This window comes from Phoca vitulina, unplaced genomic scaffold (assembly GCF_004348235.1).
Source record: "Phoca vitulina isolate PV1807 unplaced genomic scaffold, GSC_HSeal_1.0 scaffold35, whole genome shotgun sequence".
In the NCBI taxonomy this organism is placed as follows: Eukaryota; Metazoa; Chordata; class Mammalia; order Carnivora; family Phocidae; genus Phoca; species Phoca vitulina.
The window spans coordinates 7,772,419-7,785,789 of record NW_022589738.1 but is presented as its reverse complement, the minus strand read 5'-3'; the positions used below and the strand labels follow the sequence as shown (position 1 = coordinate 7,785,789).

The window sequence follows — 13,371 nt, the reverse complement described above, 5'->3', positions numbered from 1 at the left end:
ATGCATTTCATGTGATCACTCTGCAGTCAGAAGAGAAAGGTTATGGGATTAAGATTTTAAAAACACTTTAAGAATGTGAGAAACAGTAGAAAATAATGTTAAAAATAGAAGCAATATGGATCTCACTAGAGAAGGGAAGAGTTTGAAAAATGTTGCATATTTTCAGTCAGGAGAAAATTTTGGACAACATGGGGTGTATGAATATTCAAAGTATGACCTAGCACATAAACTGTGGTTTGAGCACAGATCTAGAATGAGGGTAAGTATCCAATGTGCCTCTGGTTCGCATTATGATTCTGAGATGCTTAAAGTATGTCCTTTCTTACAAACAAATAGAAAAAAGGGCAAAGGAATTTGGGAGCTCCAAATTGAAGGCAGAGGAGAGGGAGATTTTTAAGGATTCAAATGCTCTTCACATATTGAGACCCATTGTATGGATTCAGACACTTGTGCCTTCTTAATTAACATAATTCAGATTATGTTTCCATAATCATATAAAGGAAATCTTATAGTAGAGAAATTAGGAATCAACATCCTACAATAGCTAATCAATCCCAGAAAGCTTGGAATTTATCTGTTCATTTCAAATACAGGCTAATTCAGAATGACCTTGGTACACTCTGGGGACAAAGTTTTTCCCTTAAGGAAGATATCATGTCCTAAATAATGAGCCTAAGGACTGCAGTATTGTATTTTTTTTTCTCAAAACTTTATACCCCTTTCAAGCCAGAGCTTCTAATAGGTATTTGCCTATCTGTCAGTGAATTATCAATTTTACTGGAGAAAAGAATGAGGTGATCTACATATTGAAGGAGTGTTGAATTATGTGGGAAAATAAAATCCTTTAAATTAATTTAATACCTGAGGAAAAATAGGTGGGGGCTTCCATAAACCCCTGAGACATAACACTGCAAACACGTTGTTTTTCCAAAGTGAAGGCAAATAGGTCTTGGAAATCATAGTGGAGGAATATACTGAAGAAGCTGGAACATAAGTCCACAAGAGTGAAGTAATGGTAACAGGGAGTATAGAAGTGAGAAGGCTATTAAATTTGGGACTAGAAGGAATCTAAGTCTTAGTAGTTTATTTTTGGCCCCCAGGTTTGGAACCAACGGATATTCTTTTTGTTAGGCTTTTTCACAGGAACAGTTGGGGTATTACAGAAGCTTGAGTAGGGACCAGGAATTCTTTGCTAAAAAGTCCTTAAATAATAGGTCTAAAACCTTCAATTGCTTTAAGTTTTAAAGAATACTGGGGTAGCTTAAGGAGGGACATAGTGATACCTATTTCCACTTTCAAGGACTCTGATTGTCAAAATATATTCTGTGTCGGGGCGCCTGGGTGGCTCAGATGGTTAAGCATCTGCCTTCGGCTCGAGTCATGATCCCGGGGTCCTGGGATCGAGCCCCACGTCTGGCTCCTGACTCAGCGAGGAGCCTGCTTCTCCCTCGCCCTCTGCCTCTCCCCTGCTCGTGCTCTCGCTCTCTCTCTGTATCTCTCTGTTTCAAATGAATAAATAAAATCTTAAAAAAATATATATATTCTGTGTCTGTTGATCCTATATCCCAAAGAGACTCAAGAATATGAGCAAACATATTCTGAATGCAAGAACTGTCAAGGGATTGGGGAAGTACAATGAGAGCAAGGAAATTCGGGGTGACAAAGCTGTTAGAGAAAAGGTGAGTAGGGGAGGATTCCAGGTCTTCAAGAGTTAGTCCTTCAGGGGGTGCCTGGGTGGCTCAGTTGGTTAAGCATCTTCCTTTGGCTTGGGTCATGATCCCAGGGTCCTGGGATCGAGCCCCGCATTGGGCTCCCTGCTAAGCATGGAGCCTGCTTCTCCCTCTCCCTCTGCTCCTCCCCCTGCACATTCTTTCTCCTGTTCTCTCTCTCTCAAGTAAATAAAATCTTTAAAAAAAAAAAAAGAGTCCTTCAGTAGAACATACACATTAATATTCCAATTAGGAAGTAAATATCTGCCTAACAGATTAACAGTTTGTAGAATTATCTATGTTGGGTGTCATGATCATGGAGTCCAAGAAATAGAGAAAGTAGTTTAGAAAGAGACAAATCATGTTTATCTAACACCACCACCAGGATGGTTTGTGTACTCTGAGCCATCATGGTGGGGAATTGTAAAGTATTAAGGGTGGAATAGGTGGCTCCAGTGTCTACGAGGAAGTTGGTTGGGAGCCCACTGGCTGGGAATTATTTTATCCAGTGTGTTTAAGAGTATTTGGGGGCAGACAGAAGCAGATCCCTTTGAGAGAGTCATTGAGACTTCGATTTATTTTTCTTTTTGGTTAATCTTTAGTCCAATAAACCTTTTTCCTTACAGTATCTACAGGTCTTCTGATCTATGGGAGATTGAAGGGAAGCTGAGGATGGCTTAAAAGTCCTTCGTATGATTACCCTCAATTGGTTTCAGTTGGAGAGCCATGAGTAAATACTTTTAGATTAAGTTTTAGTAGCCTGTACATCTTCATGGTATTTTGCTAAAGCATGGATCTCAGAGAGGGATGCAATTAATGCAGTATTTTTAATATGTTCTCTCAGTTCAGCATGGAACCCATTAACAACACTGGTGACTAAAGTGAATGTCATGTGATCATTTAGGATTCTATCTGAATGATTCTTCCAAATGTTTTCTAAGCAGTGCCTACAGTTAGAAACTGATCCATCTCTTTGCTGTCTGCACTCCTGAATCTTTGACTATTTACTTTTAGATGGGAATGTAATCTAACATTTTTCCTTTTATTTCCTTATCCCTGTTGTAGGTTATGGATATATTTTGGTTTAATTGTAAGTCATCATTAATTTTGACACATTTGGCCTTAAGGCCATAGGACCACAAGGCCATAGGGACATCTTCAAGTCCTTGAAGAAGTTGGACTAATTGGCACAAATCAGGAAGCTCAGGAAAATATACCACTAGCAGTAACTTAAATTTTATAGAAAATTCATCCCTATTCTTTTTTGGATAAGGGAAATCCTTTATGATGGCATATAAGTCAACTCAAGACCAAGGCTTGACTTGTTGTGGGGGCTGGCAATTGAGGTTCTGTAGCTTCTTGTCCATGGGAACCCAGCACTGGGGGAACAGAATCAAGGACTTGAATAACTGTAGGAAGTTTGAGGGCTGGAAAAGCAGTGTTAAATTCAGGAAAGGCAGGTAAATACAAGGAGAGTGGAACCTGGAAGTGAAGGAGACAGAAACAGATTTGGAGGAGCTGAGGATGAAGGAGAGGGAATTGAGGAACATGTAAGTGCTTTTGTGTTTGGAGTGGGTGATAGAGCAACAGTTGAGGTTGGCAGATGATCCTTCAGAGACCGAATGGACTCAGATAAGATAGACTAATATTACCAAATAGGCTGATTAAGCTTGGACCGAGAAAGAAAGTACTTATTCACCTTCCTAATACCATGAGAAATATGCAAATTGTTCAGAGGGCGTTTTGGATTACCAGGATTCAAGGGACCCCCAGAGATGAACACATTTAGGGCAATCACAAGAATCCTAGAGAGTCATTCCAGTTCCAAATTAACCTTAGTGAAATAATGTTACATTTAGAGATGTTTAACTGAATTAGTGCCATAATGTTGAAGCATAGTCAGTGGGAGGAGCAGAGGGAGGGCAATTGATAGTTAGAGGTCCCCATGGGATTAGAAAATGGAATCAGAGCTAAGATCTTAAATGAAACAGTAAACAGTCCTGCTTGATTAATTTTCCAGCACAATGTTCTGGTCAGAGAAAATCCCCACCCCAAGCTTCCCATCCCTGCCAAGGAAATTTGTTCAAATGATCTCCAAATTTAAGAGCAAAGGAAAAACCAGGAGAGTTCACACAGAAGGGCCAAAGAAAAGTTTCTTAAGGAATCAAAGTAACTCCTTACAACAGATAGGACATGGCAGAACACTGGTTTGAGAGTGGAATTCATCAAATATAGTTGAATTGCTGAACAGAAGACCAGTTTGAAGGACCTACAAAGTGCCATTACTGCCACAGAGATGGTGGGAGTCTGTAAATGAGGCCCATTCTCCATTGGAGTCAGGGCACCAATAACTGTCAAGTGAAAATAAATCCAGATTTTGGTAAGGAGAGTACTTGAAAGACTTAATTGCAATAAGGGGAGGAGGACTATTGCAATAGGGAAAATTTTCAGACCATAAAATCTGCAATCATCTCAAAGGTTAGGCAGAAACGGCTTTTCTTTTTAGGGAGGAGTGAACAAGGCTTAGGGCTAGAAAGGACCAGGTAGAGGAAAGTGGGAGGAGAGAGAGGTGTGATTGAAAAAAAGATCAGAGACGATTTTACCCTGAAGTCAGCCTATTTTCAGAAGGGACCATTAAGCAGGGGCTACATGCTGATTCAGGGTAAGAGTGGGTCACAGTTCAGGAACCTAGGGAAGGAGAGAAACTTAACCAAAGTTTATGTAACAAATATTTGGTTCTGTTTGATCAGTGGGGACAAAACAGTTTAGCTAATCATTTATGAGGCAAAGAATGGACATTTGGAGGGTCTGTGTTTTTCCTTGTCATATAGGGGCAAGGGGACATTTATGAGTCTTAGGTCATATAAGGAAGGTTATTTCTTTGTGGTAAGCTGTTTCCTATAACACAAATGGGTGGGAATATTTCTATCTTTCTTTCTTATTATTGAAGTATAATTGACCTACAATGTTATATTGGTTTTAGGCGTACAATATAGTGATTTAACAATTCTATACATTACTCACTGCTCACCACAATAGCTGCAGTCACCATCTGTCACCATATGTTATTACAGTATTTGACTATATTCCTTATGCTGTGCCTTTCATCTCCGTGACTTATTTTATAACTGGAAGTTTGTACCTCTTAATCCCTTTTATCTATTTTGCTCATGTGCCCACCCACCTCCCTTCTGGCAATCACCAGTTTGTTTTCTGTATTTAAGAGTCTGTTTGTTTTTTATTTGTTTGTTTTGTTTTTTAGATTCCACATATAAGTGAAACTATATGGCATTTGTCTTTCTCTGACTCATTTCACTTAGCATAATACTCTCTAGGTCCATCCATGTTGTCGCAAATAGCAAGATCTCATTCTTTTTTATGGAGGAGTATTTTTCCATTGTATATACATACCACTTCTTTATCTGTTCACCTATCAGTACACATTTCATTCCCTCTCTTATCTTGGCTATTGTAAATCATCTGCAATGAACATAGGGGTGCATATACCTTTTCAAATTAGTGTTTTCATTTTCCTTGGATAAATACCCAGTAGTAGAATTACTTGATCATATGGTATTTTATTTTTAACTTTTTGAGGAACCTCCATACTGTTTTTCATAGTGGCTGCACCAATTTACATTCCTACCAACAGTGCACAAGAGTTCCTTTTTCTCCACATCCTCATCAACACTTATTTCTTTTTGTTACTAGGCATTCTAACTGGTTTGAGGTAATATCTCATTGTGGTTTTGATTTGTATTTCCCTGATGATGAGTGATGAGCATCTTTTCATGTGTCTGTTGACCATCTGTATGTCTTCTTTGGAAAATGTTTCTTCAGGTCCTCTGCCCATTTTTTAACTGGATTGTTTGTGGGTTTTTTTTTTTTTGGTATTGCGTTCCTTATATACCATTGGATATACCATTGGAAAATATCTTCATCCATTTACTAGGTTGCCTTTTTGTTTTGTTGATGGCTTCCTTTGCTGTGTAATTTTTTTTTATTTTGGTGTAATCTCAAAGTTTATTTTTGCTTTTGTTTTGCCTGAGGAGACATATCCATAAATATGTTGCTAAGGGCAATGTCCAAGAGATTACTGCTTATGTTTTCTTTAAGGAGTTTCAGGTCTCACATTTAGGTCTTTAACTCATTTTGAGTTTATTTTTGTGTATGGTGTAAGAAAGTGGTCCAGTTTCATTCTTTTGCATATAGCTGTCCAGTGTTCCCAACACCATTTACTGAAAAGACTGTTTTTTTTTCCCCATTGTACATTCTTGCCTCCTTTGTTATACATTAATTGACCATATAGGCTTGGGTTTATTTCTGGGGTGTCTATCCTATTCCATTGATAAATGTGTCTATTTTTTGTGCCATTACCATACTGTTTTGATGACTACAGCTTTGTAGTATATATTGAAATCTGGGATTGTGATACCTACAACTTTGTTCTTTCTTAAGATTGCTTTGACTATTCAAGGATTTTTTGTGGTTCCATACAAATTTTAGTATTATTTGTTCTAGTTCTGTGAAAAATGCTATCAGTATTTTGACAGGGATTGCACTGATTCTATAGATTGCTTTGGGTAGTATGTACATTTTAAGGATATTAATTCTTCCAGTCCATTAGCATGAAGTATCTTTCCATTTGTGTGTATCATCTTCAGTTTTTTTCATCATTCTCTTATAGTTTTCAGAGTATAGGTCTTTCACCTTTTTGGTTAAATTCATTCCTAGGTATTTTATTCTTTTTTGGTGCAATTGTAAATGGAATTGTTTTCTCAGTTTCTCTTTTTGCTACTTCTTTATTAGTACATAGAAACACAACAGATTTCTTTATACATTAATTTTGTATCCTGTGACTTTACTGAATTCATTTATCAGTTTTAATAGTTTTTTGGTGGAGTGTTTAGGATTTTCTATATATAGTATAATGTCATCTGCAAATAGTGGATTTTACTTCTTCGTTACCAATTTGGATGCCTTTTATTTCTTTTTGTTGTCTGATTGCTCAGGCTAGGACTTCCAGTACTATGTTGAATAAAAGTGGTACAAGTGGACATCCTGATCTTAAAGGAAAATAGTTCAGTTTTTCATCATTGAGTATGATGTTAGCTGTGGGTTTTTCATGTATGGCCTTTATTATGTTGAGATATGTTCCCTCTAAACTCATTTTGTTAAGTTTTTATCATTAACAGATGCATTTTGTCAAATGCTTTTTCTGTATCTATTGGGATGATCATGATTTTTATCCTTCATCTTGTTCATGTGATATGTCACATTGACTTGCAAATATTGTACTATCCTTGCATCCCTGGAATAAATCACATTTGATCATAGTGAATGATTTTTTAATGTATTGTTAAATTTGATTTGCTAATATTTTGTTGAAGATTTTTCCATCTATGTTCATCAGAGATATTGGCTTATGGTTTTCTTTTTTATAGTGACTTTATTTGGTTTTGGTATCAGGGCAATGCTGGCCTTGTTAATAAATTTGGAAGTTTTGGGTGTCTGGGTGGCTCAGATGGTTAAGCGTCTGCCTTCGGCTCAGGTCATGATCCTAGGGTCCTGGGATCGAGTCCCGCATCGGGCTCCCTGCTAGGCGGGGAGCCTGCTTCTCCCTCTGCCTCTGCCTCTCTCTCTCTCTCTCTCTCTGACTTTCATGAATAAATAAAAAAAAAAAAATAAAAAATAAATTTGGAAGTTTTCCTTCCTCTTCCATTTTTTTGGAATAGTTTGAGAAGAATAGGTATAAACTCTTCTTTAAATGTTTGGTAGAATTCACATGTGAAGTTATAGCATCCTGGACTCTTGGTTGTTGGGAATTTTTAAATTACTGATTCAATTTCATTGTTAGTAATTAGTCTGTTAAAATTTTCTACTTTTTCCTGATTTACTTTGGAAAATTGTATATTTCTAGGAATTTATTCATTTCTCCTAGGTTGTCAAATTTGTTGGCATACATATATTTTTTCATAATATTCTCTTATAATATTTTTGGTGTTTCTGTGGTGTAAATTTTTATTTCACCTCCTTCAGTTCTGATTTTATTTATTTGAGTCTTCTCTCTTTTTTTCTTGATGAGTCTGGCTAAAGGTTTAAAAGTTGGTTTCATTGATCTTTGCTATTGTTTTTTAATCTTTATTTCACTTGTTTGTGCTCTAAGCTTTATTATTTCCTTCCTTTTACTGGCTTTGAGCTTTGTTTTTCTAGCTCCTGTAGGTGCAAGGTTTGGTTGTTTATTTGAGATTTTTCTTGTTTTCTTGAGTTAGTCCTGTCATTGCTATAAACTTCCTTCTTAGAACTGTTTTTGCTGGGTCACAAAGATTTCAGACTGTTGTGTTTTCACTTTCATTTCTGTCTATTTTTTTTCATCTTTGAGTTTTCCGTTGACCCATTGGTTGTTAAGTAGCATGTTGTTAACTTCCATGTGTTTGTATTTTTTCCAGTATTTATTCTTGTAATTGATTTCTAGTTTCATACCATTTTGGTTAGAAAAGACACATGAATTGATTTCAGTCTTTTTGAATTTGAGACTTGTTTTATGGTATAACATGTGATCTGTCCTGGAGAATGTTCCATGTGCACTTGAAAAGAATGTGTACTCAGCTGTTTAGGGATGGAATGTTCTATATATATGTATGATAGGTCCATCTGGTCTAATGTGTCATTCAAAGGCTCTGTTTGTTGATTTTCCATCTGGATGATCTATCCATTGATGTAACTAGGGTATTAAAGTCCCCTACCATTACTGTATTACTGTCAATTTCCTGGGGAAATTTCTTTAATTGTATCTGTTTATAGGATCACAGGGCCTGAGTAAAAACAACATTGTCAATATCTTGATAGCTGTATACATTACACCCATGTATTATAAGCTATTGTCAAAGCTCATCAATCTGTTCATTTAAGATCTATATATTTTATTGTATGCAAATTTTCTTCTCTAAGAGGGTACTAAAGAGTAGGAATATTATGGATATATGTGTGTGTGTATGTGTGTGTGTGTGTTTATGTGTAGCACTGAGGAAAGGAAAACGGAATACTTTCCATTCTAATGATTTAAAAGAAAAAGAAAATGATCAATGATGATCTCAGAGATGTTGTATTTTTTGACAGTCAGTTTTTCTGGAAACTTCCAAGGTGTCCCTGTGAAATAAAATTCTTTTGAAAGATCAATATACATTGACAAACCAGGGGCTGAAACTTTTGTAAAAAATCATAATCTATATTCTGCATCTGTATTCAGGCCTGAATTATCCATGCTGATTATCTGCTTTGATCTACATTACTGGGTAATTTCTTTCATTGTGGCTAACTTCTTTTCATTCAGATCATATTCACATATGCAAACTGAATGGGCCACCCTCCTGACCCATATGATTATTTTGGCTGTCCTTATGATCTGTGCAGGTTATTGCATGATTAGTCCAGCTGTGACCAACAGTGCAGATTTTAAAGATGGAATTATTGAGTCTGCACATATACTGACCCAGTCATGTGCTGTTCACTTTTTCTCCTTAGAATCCATATTATTTGTTTTTTCTATTTATACTGATGAAAGAAATGGACAGTTAATTCCCAGTTCACTGTATGCTGTGAGGATACAGTAAGTATTTTAAGCTAAATGTTTCATTTGGTGTTGTATTTTATAAATAATAATGACCCAATTACATATTTTTGCATTAATAGAATTTTGAATCATTATACTTTATATGCAGTTCATTTTTTACCCTAATAACATAACATTTCAATCCCAATTTCTCATTTTCATTAACACTAGGACAATTTTCTTTGTGAGAGTTAAAAAGATAAATATAATTGTAGGTTTTATAACTTGAATAATGGACTTTTTCCTTAGATTTTCTAAGCAATAGCTCAACTTTTTAAAGAGCACTTCTTATGCTAATCCAAGATTTAAGGCATCTCTCCATGTTGTTTGAGGACTGGATAAATAAATTTTTTGTGGTTTCTTTTGAGCCAGCATAATTTATATTTTCCCTTTTACTATATTTGGTGGATCCAGGAAGACACACACCTCTTTGTCTTAAGTGACTATTATAGTTAACATTGTCTTCATGTTCACATCTTTATATTCTTTTAAGTTTTAATAATAAATTACTTAAAGAAAGGGGATATCTGTAAAAGTTAAATATGTGTTAGCTTTTTCCATTGTATTTTTCTATTACTGTTATATAGCTACTGTGTTTATGGCCAAAGTGAAGATTGATGTAGGTTCAGGTACACTGATGATTACAATTGCACAAAACAAGGAGTTTTCAATTCCCATGGAATTTCAGCCATCCTGTTAGTTGTTCCTTCCTATGAGTATGCACACTCTTTCAACTTTGAAGTGTGAGATTCTGACCATAGATGAATAATGTTCCAAACTGTAAAGTTATGATTAATCCATAACTTTTTATGACTTTGCAGAATGATGCAGAACTGCATCATTCTGCAAAGTCATAAAAAATTATGGATTTCATAGTCAGATTTCTTAATGCCTGAAATCAGATTGGTCATGAGTCATCCTAGAGAGGGCTTCCATAAAAGAAAAGAAAAAAAGGTGGGGAAAGATGTGTTATTTTATTTTGATTGTTGTTCTGTATTTGTGGGCCCCCCTGGTTAAAGGACATCTGCTTAAGAACAACAGAGATTCTTTTAAGTTTAGAAATCATGAAAGTTATTTTAAAAAAAGCAATTTGCTAAGAAGTACTTATTTCACTTTATGGAATTAATCATATGTAAATACCTAACAGCCTCAACTTCAATATACACTACAGGTATACAGCAGGGTAAAAAAAAAAAAAATCATACTGCATGGTTGCTAATTCTGATTTCTAACAGTCATGGCATAATCCATATCCATAGGAAGCAAAAATCTATACTGCTCTTTTCAAATTACAAAGACCAATGGGGGAGAGAGAAAAATACATGCAATTTTGCAGTTGCTTCCAATTGTTTTCTGATACTAAAAGTGGAAACCCAGTTATTATGGCCCTTTGTCAAAGGATGCACAATGAGTCCTTACAGAAAGTGTACTAAGAATAATTGAGCCTCTGACAGTAAGTGCAAAGACTTCCTGAAAATGGAGGAGTAAAGAGAAATGAGTTATCTTGAAGGGAAAGAAAGAATTTAGCAAATTGTTCTGGAGCCTGTTAAAGGTTAAGTTTCAGAAAAGTTTATAATCATGACTTTCACACAAATATAAAATGAACACATGTTAAAGATATTCTTTAACTCATTAATTAATAAGGAAATCAGTAAGATGTTACGACTAGTTTAAAAGAGATTTCAGGGAACCACCCATATACAAGCAATAAGTAATGCTTAAAAACATTTACAATGAAATGTAAAAGTGATTTATAGTGGGAGAGATCAATTGCATTTCTGCTGGACAAAATTTACTTATATGTCTGTGGATAAGAGTCATTTGTATTGATATCTATGTGTGCTTATACAATGTCTAGCTTTCCTTTGAAGACATTCAGCAATTTTTTAGAACCCTTATCCTGAGAAAAGTGGCCAGTAGAAAAACACCCGTCAAGTACTAAAAAAACTTTTGCAAACTGCAATTAATATCTAAATATAATATATTGCTTGATATAAATCTTCTTCATGACTCCAAACTTTTTGTAAAATATGCTACATACAGAGATGATGTAAGCGAGTGATTTTTTTTTTTTTTTCCCAGTAATCAAGGAACACAGGCTGAGTTGCACATCTGCATATTAGGTAACAAAAAGAAGACAAGAGCAGTGAAATGTAAGATCTGGAGTTTGCTAGTGGAAGGTACTAGGAACAAGACTTTACCATGAGAAAAGAAATTCTAGGATATTTACATAAGTCTGGAGGAGGCAAGTGAATTTCCCAAAGAATTAGAGATCTTAGACTTGAATCAATTATATATAAATGTGAAATAACAAGAGTGGTTTTAATTGCCATCTGTATTTCAGTGCTTTTGTTGTTAATTAGTAAAACTTTTTACGAGTGTATTGGCAAAATCCTTAGTATTGAATGATTAAGATGATCTCTTTTCTACCCCAGTTTTTATTCCATCAGTCTAGTTGAGCACACCAACAGTGTCTTCCTGTTTATGTGCTTCCCTGGCTTGTGCAAGTTGTATTATTTCAGGCCGAGAGCTTCTCTAGGTCACCCCATCAAATTTCTTTACTTCTAGAGTTATTTCTTGTCTCATTTCAAACATCCAGGAAGTTATTTGCCTGTGGGATTGAACTTCGACTCACCAGTTGAAGTAACACTTTGCTGTTTTGTGGTTTTATGCCAGCTACATTTGTGTGTATGTGTGTTTGCATGTTATAAAGTATCTTGCAGAGTTGCTAGATTGCAATAACATTTAATTCCCTGACCATACCTGCCTTGTTTACTGCTGTATCCCCAGTGTATAATGTAGAGCCTGGCACATGGTATGTTAAAAAAATCCTAGTTTTGTAAATGCATGCAGTAAAAGGTCACAACCAGAAGTTGTTTACAAAGCTAACTCTAGGGAAACAGATGGCAGATAGTGTCAGATTTTTTTTTCTCTTTCTATTCAGAGAATGGACATAGTGTACTTGAGGAAAACGAATCAATTAATAAACTTGAAGCAATCCTTTATGACTTTCTTTCTTTTTTATTTTTTTATTTTTTTTATTTTTATTTTTATTTTATTTTATTTTATTTTTAGAGAGAGAGAATGAGAGAGAGCACATGAGAGGGGGGAGGGTCAGAGGGAGAAGCAGACTCCCTGCCGAGCAGGGAGCCCGATGCGGGACTCGATCCAGGGACTCCAGGATCATGACCTGAGCCGAAGGCAGTCGCTTAACCAACTGAGCCACCCAGGCGCCCCCTCTTTTTTAAAAAGATCTATTTATTTTTGAGAGAGAGAGAGTGAGCAGGGGGGAGGGGCAGAGGGCAAGAGAAACTTAAGCAGAATCCACGCCGAGCACAGAGCCCGACACAGGACTCAATCCCATGACCCTGAGATCACGACCTGAGTCAAAACCAAAAGTTGTATGTCCAACTGACTGTACCACCCGAGCTCTCCTCTTTTTTTTTTTTTTTTTTTTAGAGAGAGAGCGTGTGAGAGCTCGAGGGCATGGGGGCACTGAAGGAGTGGGAGAGAAAGAATCTTAAGCAGGTTCCACACTCAGCATGAAGCCTGACACAGTTCTTGATCTCACAACCCTGAAATCATGACCTGAGCTAAAATCAAGAGTTGGACACTTAACTGACTGAGCCACCCAGGCACCCCTATGACTTTCTAATATATATATATTTTTTATATTTCAAGATGGTATTGCAGGTGGTTTGAATAAAATGTCCATGTTCAGCAATTTTTTTCAGCACATGTGATTAATATTAGTCCCATGACTGTATTTTGACAAATAGAGCCTGTTTATAAAGTGGCTGCCAGTGTGAGAAGTACACTTACAGAGTGTGGATAAACATAAGGCTAATAGGCTGGGCTTTCTGGTGCTGTAGATCATGGACTCAGTATAACTTAAAACATGCATACTTACACATACATATATATAACGTCCTGACTTTTAATACATTAAGAATGATGAGAAACAACAAAATGGTTTGATTCCTCTTAGCACATGGATGGCCTTTCAGAGTAATACTCCCTCTCACTCTCTGATATTAGCACATGTCACAT

General features: G+C 36.0%; 1 pseudogene; it reads left to right on the top strand.

Annotated features, from left to right (window-relative positions):
* The first annotated feature begins 1,583 nt into the window (after positions 1 to 1,583).
* LOC116645998 overlaps positions 1,584 to 13,371 on the top strand; it is a 101,345-nt pseudogene continuing 89,557 nt past the window's right edge.